Source organism: Prinia subflava, chromosome 2 (assembly GCF_021018805.1).
Source record: "Prinia subflava isolate CZ2003 ecotype Zambia chromosome 2, Cam_Psub_1.2, whole genome shotgun sequence".
Classification (NCBI taxonomy): Eukaryota; Metazoa; Chordata; class Aves; order Passeriformes; family Cisticolidae; genus Prinia; species Prinia subflava.
The window spans coordinates 110,442,958-110,450,090 of record NC_086248.1 but is presented as its reverse complement, the minus strand read 5'-3'; the positions used below and the strand labels follow the sequence as shown (position 1 = coordinate 110,450,090).

Here is a 7,133-nt window from a genome sequence, read left to right as displayed (position 1 = left end):
AAATGAGCTTGGTGCAATGGAAATGGGACATTCTACAAATAATCAGTGCTGTCTCAGAAACTCTGAAGTCTAAAAAGCTGAATCTCTGGATTTTTCTTTTCTGAGAAGCTGAAAGCTTCTTTTTTTTTTTCTGAAGAGACCAACTGCAGTGGATTTAGTGTTAATTTAATGCAATTAAAATTTAAAAAGGATCCTTAATCTGAATATAAAAGAGAGTGCTTTATTGAAGTTGACTCTGAACTCACAATAGGTATATACTTTTAAATCTGGTTTTATGATCATGTTTCATTCAAGTGCTGTTAGACAACAAAGGAATTGTGTTTCCAAAAAAAGGTTGAACAGTACTGATTAGCATTGCAAAGTCTGCAGTTAACAAGATTAGTTTTTAAACCAAACCAGTATATTTTAATTTTTTATATGCACGGATTTAACGTACATGGTGAATAACATCTCTTTATAGAATTTTAAGTATTTGAGACTCGTTATTGTTTAAAGAAAAGTTGCTGACTTCATCGCAAGTGTAGCCTAGTAAAAATGGGGCCTGGAATAGTAAACTGTTGCAGAGCTGAGGCAGAAACTGGTAACCTTCTGACCTCTGACTTTTACTGGAAAATGATATGCAACATAAATTCAGGGGGCCTTTTTTCTTTCAAGTGTGTATACATATATATTCTAGTGGTGCTGTTCACAATGCTGTAGTTTAAGTGGTGTCAACTTGTTCATTAGAGCCCCTTGCTTTTGGAGCAAACTTTAAATCCGTGGGGTTTTTTTTAAAGGCTGAAAAAGCTGCTTCAAAAATAAGCTTTGAACTGAAATGTGGTGTTTTGAGAGGTTTTTTTGTATTTGGTTAGGGCTGTTCTTTCATTAGACGGATGTGCGTGTGTTTATGTGGATATGTGCGTGGACAAAACATCTGTGGGGAGGCTTGCCAGAATGCTCCTAGACCGTGCTGGAAGTTGAGCTTAGTTCCTGGTGTACTTTGAAAGATTTTCAGGCTTCCTTTTTTTCCTAAAATGTGGCATTTTAGCAGTCTGGAGTGCTGGTCATGTAGTATTGCCATCCTGGTCAGTTCCTAGCAAGGTGCATGCTGCAGCCTCAGTCAGGAAGGGTTTTCTAAAGTGAGTTTCAAGCCTGAGTCCTATGAGATTTCCCCAGAAGGACTTGTCAGTGATGTTTTAGTCAGTTCTGAAACTGTTACCAATCCCCAGTGGTTTATTGAGGCTGGAATTGCTGCCAGTGCTTGATAGAGTGTTTGTGAAGAGGGCTCAGTGCATTAAAACTTCGGAGAAGTTCTCTTCTCTTTGGAGAAGAGCAACTGAAGCGGGAATTTGATAACTGGAGCTCTCAGGTCAAGTTTGGGAAAGGAATTTTGGAAAAGAGCTCCTGTCCTGGGGGTCTCTGTCACCAAGACTCACCTTCAGGCTGTTTGTCACCCTTGGAAATGGCGTGGTTTTTGAGGAACAGGAATGTGGTAATGGTAGAGGTGGTCTTGCTGAGCCTTGCTTTTTGCCTTGTTTACATGAGATGCTCTGAAGGCTGAGATTATGGGGGAAGCTCATTTGTTTAAGCACACCCATGCCTGCATGTAAACAGGCACCTGTTACACCTTCTGTAAAAAAAAAAAAAGAAAAACCCAAAAAAGGAGATTTTAGCATCTCCCTATGGGGAAGAAGTCAAAAACTACGACCCTGAAGGACCGAAATTGAAGAGAACAAAAAGACAGCAAGCCTCCTGCCTCTCTCCAACTGCGTTTAATTCCCAGATGCTGTGATTTGGTGGCTTCTCTTCTGTGGCCCGACGTTAGGAGTGCAACACCGTGGTTAAACCCCCGTGTTCACCACTGCTGGGTGCTTTTCTTGGCAGCAGAAGGAGCCAGCATGGCACTGCCAGAGCAGCCAGGTGCTGCGGAGGGGTGGCAGCAAAAGGCTGGGGACCCACGTGCTCACGCTTGCAGGCACAGGAGCTAGCTCGAGATGCACGCACTGCTTGACATATATTCAGTATATTATGGGCTCCCCTATTTTTAGGAGTTTGTAAAAGTTCCTTTTGGTTCCTTCCATCTGTCAAGATCACGTTTGCCACGTTGTGGTTTTTTTTTTTCCGCCCCCCCCCCCGCAAAAAAAAATCAAAAAAAAAAATCGAAAAGCAAATCTGATCACCAGAAATAAAACCTTGTAAAACTGCCTGGTTTTAGATTGTTCTCACAACCTGCTTCCCTTGTTGGGGTAGGTAAAATCACCTTCTGGGCCAGGTTTGCAGCCTGGCTGAAAGTATCACAGGGATGTAAATGTAAGCTTTGCATTTTCAGTGAGCCACACAGACTGGAAAGCTTAAGCCTTTAGCAAGACTTTTCTCCTTAGTCCTTGACCCAGAGTATGTTAAGGTCTATTTTTGGACTTTCTGGAGATTTTTCTTCTTTACCTTATTCACCACTACAAATCCTGCAAAGTGTATTTTTAACCTATTTATGTCCCAGTGTACAACACGCAGCGAGCGCTTGCCTTTGAAATCAGGAGAGACGGTCTTTCCTGTAAACATTTTAAAGTCTTTTTAAGCATGTAAATTTATTTACTTAGTAAACAGTGGTAACTCCCAGCTGCTTCGATCTGTTGCAGAAATCCATATTTAACTGCTGGGGAGCTGTTCTGAGGTCTCGTGCCACTGAACAGCAGGATATGTTATTGCATGGTACGTTGACACAACCTCTTCCAAAGGCCTGGCACTGTGTCATCACAGGGGATAGTTATAGCACAGGAATGCAGGATAATATTATGAAAAGGTTTTCCCGTTGCTCTGAACTTAACGGCAAAGGCCTTTGGAGGTCTGTCTCCAAATGGTGCAAAGAGATCTGAATTTACATAGAGGAGAAATAGCTCACGAAATTCTATTTAAACGAAGAGACCCAAACTCTTATGGGCAGGCAGGTGATGCTGAGCTCGTGGCAGCGCTGTTTTATCTTACTGTGGCTGGTAACTTCAAAAGGTTCCTGTTTGGGATATTGAGAGATCTATTTTGTTTGCTTTTCAAATAGTGAGGGCAGGAAGATGCTGAACAAAGCCATGGTACAGTCACTTTTAATCCAGAGTGGAGTTCTTTATTTCCCATGTTTAGCTCTCCTACACAGCTTAAAAGAAAAAGAAAAATAATCCATCATTGTCACCTTATGTGTGCGTATTTTTTCTCTCTTATTTTTTTTCCCAAGCCTCAGCCTGCGTTCAAAACATTTTTTTAACCTCCAAATAATTGTTGCTCCTTGAAACCAGGAGTAGAAAGCAGCGATACTTCTTGATAAAAACGTATCAATGGCTGCAAGGCTTATGTTTTTTCAAGGTTCTGTAGGAGTTTGAGCAACCTATAGGCAAAAAGGCAATCGGGTTTATTATTGCTGGGAATCTCCAGGCGGGTGTTTGGAGGCTGCAAAGGCAGAGCTGGGAAGAGGGGGAGAGAAGGGCCACGTTATGTTCCAGATGACTGAGCAAGGATTTATATACCAGCTCGCTCTTTTTTTTTTTTCCTTTTTTTTTTTTTTTTTTAACATGGGAGAAGAAAAGTAATAAGAGCAGGGAGGCATTTGAAGCGGTCAGATGGCCGGTGACTAATGGGATAGGTGGGCAGGAGCCCTGGGATTGGGTGTCTTAATGAGCACATTTCGCACCGAGTTTGGGCTGCAGTTCCCCTTCACCTTTGCCCTTTATTGACCGAACTGACACTTCATTTTTCACATACTTCCAATTATGGCTGAGCTTAAGTGTCGCCCTGCCTCCTTTCTTTCTTGCCTATGGATGCCTTGAGAGTGGCTAAGGCCACAGAAGATATTTTAATTTGAAAAACTACCATAGCGAGGCAGGTTTAGGGTGTAACCTGAAACTGCTGTCACTTGGCAGTTTCTCCGATGAAAACAAAAGTTTTAATGTTTCTTGTTTAGGGCTTCACCACCACTCCCCCCCTGTGCTCCTCCTCTGTGTGGGGCGATTGAGTTGGTGAGGGGTTTTCTTCTCGGGGTAAATCCTTTCTGGCAGTGCAGGTGCCATGGGTGGGAGTCTCCAAAGTTAAGAGAAGTCTCCAAAGTAAAGAAAAGCAGGGCGGTGCTGGAACGATGGCTCCTCTTCCCTTCTCACCACAGCGTCTTCTCAAATGGCTTCTTGGGATGTAAAGCCCTGCAGTGTCCTTTGCTGGACTTTCCCCTTATGGAAAAGCAAAGCAGGGCTGTGCTTGCACTTCTCAAGCCTTAGACCAGCGTGGGTTTGTTGTTTTGGTAATATTTAATGCATGAATGCAGATCTGAGCGCGGCCTGGCTGTGAAGCTTTGAGAAGTGGCCGAAAATGATGCTGGGAGAGGCTGGTAGGGTGAAGAGACGGGAAAATCCGCAGTCACCCCTTTGCTGTACGAGGAGAACCATGATCTATCTCCCACTGCTCAAGGCTGTGTGCATTTCCACGTTGGCTTTTACATGCAGAATCCTTCCAGGGCGGAAATGTCTGTTTGCTTTCGCAGGGCTTAGGGGGTTTCGGAGCATGCGGTTTTCCTACCAAATGTGGATTCTGTCGGAAATAGTTGGAATAAGTTGTGCTCGCATGGGGTGGGTGGGTTTAAGAACAAAATAGCTGCTGTTAGACCTTCACTTCCCAGCAGCACCACTGGATTTTGCAGCGTGGTTTTCGCCGCCGGCTCTGTCGTGTGAAATTTGGGTGAGTAATGAGTGGGCACGTCACCGGTGTGCCAGTGATGATTGCTTTACATTTAAATACATGGAGGCTATGTTGATGATTATTTACATCCAAACAGAGGCCCCCTAAACCACAGAAGTATTTATCTCCCAAAAAAAAAAAAATCAAAGTGTGAGGTATTACCTGCTTTATTATGTAGCCCTCTGGCATAGTAATGGCATGGCATATTTTTACTATAATATGGTAATAAAAGAATATGTAAAAGGCAGACAAAGGTTCTGTCTTTTCACTAAGGTGACCCCTGTTACCAAGTAACTGCTTTACTTATGAGCTTATTAAAAACTCAAAAAAAAAAATGAGCTTTTCATACTTCACAGGCATTGATGTGAAAATGAGCTGTCCTACGAGTAGTTTTCTTGATCATTTTTAGAACAATTGATTAGCCAAAGAGCCGCTGTCATTAGTTGACATTGACTGATAGCAATTTGTCACAAGCTCCGAAGGTCAGCCAGGCAGTGGAAGCCTCGGCTTGTCTTTGATTGACCTTTTCTGATGCCATTATCATGCGATCGGCTAGGCTGGATGTGACCCTCGATTAGAAAAGACAGGGCATTAGTCAACAGGGGCTGCTCCCTGTGTTTTTTCTGGCGCTTTATGTATTGTGAATCCCGAATTAGGCGTAATGGGCTTGTTTGGAAACGGAGCAGTATCAGTTTTCCTGCTGAGGCTCGGCCATCCCCTTGTCTTTCCCTGCTTTTCCATCAAGCAGGCAGCGCTGGATTTGCTTTAAAGTCAGCACCTGTGCCCCTCTTCCCTTGACGTGAGATGCGAGATTTAAGCCAGGCCCACATTTTATCTGAAACTCTTCGTGTGGGCGCGCATTGTTCAGCAGCCCCAGCGTTAATTATTTTTATCTCCCCGGAATCGTGTTTTATTTTTTAACAGTGATTGAGTGGTTGAGGATTATGCTCATAACATGATGTCAATTTATCGTTCTGTTCTAAAGCTGGGGGGCGTGAAACTGGTTTTTTCCTCCTTTTAGTTTAGGTTTTCAGCTTTTTGTTTGGTTTTTTTTTTTGGTCTCATCAGCCTGATTCAGCTGTTAAACTTAGATTTCGGCAGTGTTAAGTATGTGTGCCTCAGCTAAGCAGGATTTTGCTTCCAGAATGGTGCATGGGAGCAAGTTCTTACATAGAAGCGGGTGTCTGTCATGATTTGAGCATTAATCTATTCCCAGTGTCAGGATTTATTTCAATCATTCGCATTAGCTTAAATGTCTGTTATTAACAGGCATTTTTCTTTTCACTCTGGCAAAGCTGACTTACATACTTATAAATGTTGCTTGTTTTCCCTAAATTGTGGGTAACATCATCGTAAATGAACTCTTTTCCTTGTGAAAAACCTTCCTTCTTCCCATTTGCCTTTCAGGGGAAACTTGAATTTCTCTGAGCACCAGCTTGTTTGTCAGGTCAGCCCCCAGAGATAATAAGCAGTTCAAAACCAGCACAACCATTCCAGCACGGTTTAATGTGACTTTCAGTCTTTGCTCAGGAAAAGCTTCCAGCTGGGAGGGGAGCAGAGAGACGACCATGTCAGGAGGCAGATCTTTCAGGCTGAGCCTGCTGCCATCATTGCCAGAGCAGGAGGAGGGAAAAAGGCTTTGGAAACTGTTTACCTTTAAAGTGGCTATGGAAATACAAATATCCCTGACTTCTCAGCCCATCTGTAATCAAACAGCAAAATCCATGTGCTGGAGTCTGGAGTCCTCTTAGTCCTCTTTTTTTTTTTTTTTTTTTTCCTATTTTCTTGGCAAGTTTTTCTAAACTCAGAAATGCCTACCCATTAAACATCTGCGTGGCTGTGCACAGGCCCATGTGAACATGGATGTGTATATAAGAACACGGCCCTGACCCTGAACTGAGAGCATCCATTGGCTTTTGCAGCCCCCCAAAGTGTGTCTGCACAAAACCAGGTGTTTCACTGAGTGCTGGATCTTGGATACACCAAACAGGGAACAGTGGTGGAAAATAATCACGTTGCTAAATCGCATCTTGGGCTGTTAGCTAAAAACTCTGGTGAAGGGCTGAAGGGCATCTTGTTTTCCTCCTTGGATGGGGCAGAGGGAGGTTTGGTTTTGTAAGATGTTGTAGAAATAGGTTTGAAGTTTTTAGTGTCCAAGATGCCCCTTTCAACAGTACTGGAGCTGAGTGATTTCAAGACAGCTGAGGTGTTTTGTTGTTGTTGTTGTTGCTTTATTCGGATATGGTGGGTTTTTCCTACACATCCTGGATGTTTTCACTTAAGTTGTGGTGGCTCATTGGAGCTAATGAGCTTCCCATATTAAAGGCCATCTTAGTATTCCCATCTTAAGGGTTCTGTCCCATTTGCTTCTCCAGGTCTTGGTGGCTTCAGCTGAGTCTTTTGCAATCTGATGTAGGCAGAGTGGGACTTTAAGGTGTGTGTCA

At 43.2% G+C, this 7,133-nt stretch overlaps 1 protein-coding gene across 6 annotated transcripts in view; it reads left to right on the top strand.

Moving 5' to 3' along the window:
- The window catches only part of MEIS1 (Meis homeobox 1), a 108,110-nt gene that overhangs the window by 28,553 nt on the left and 72,424 nt on the right, over positions 1-7,133 (top strand). The window lies entirely within an intron of this gene.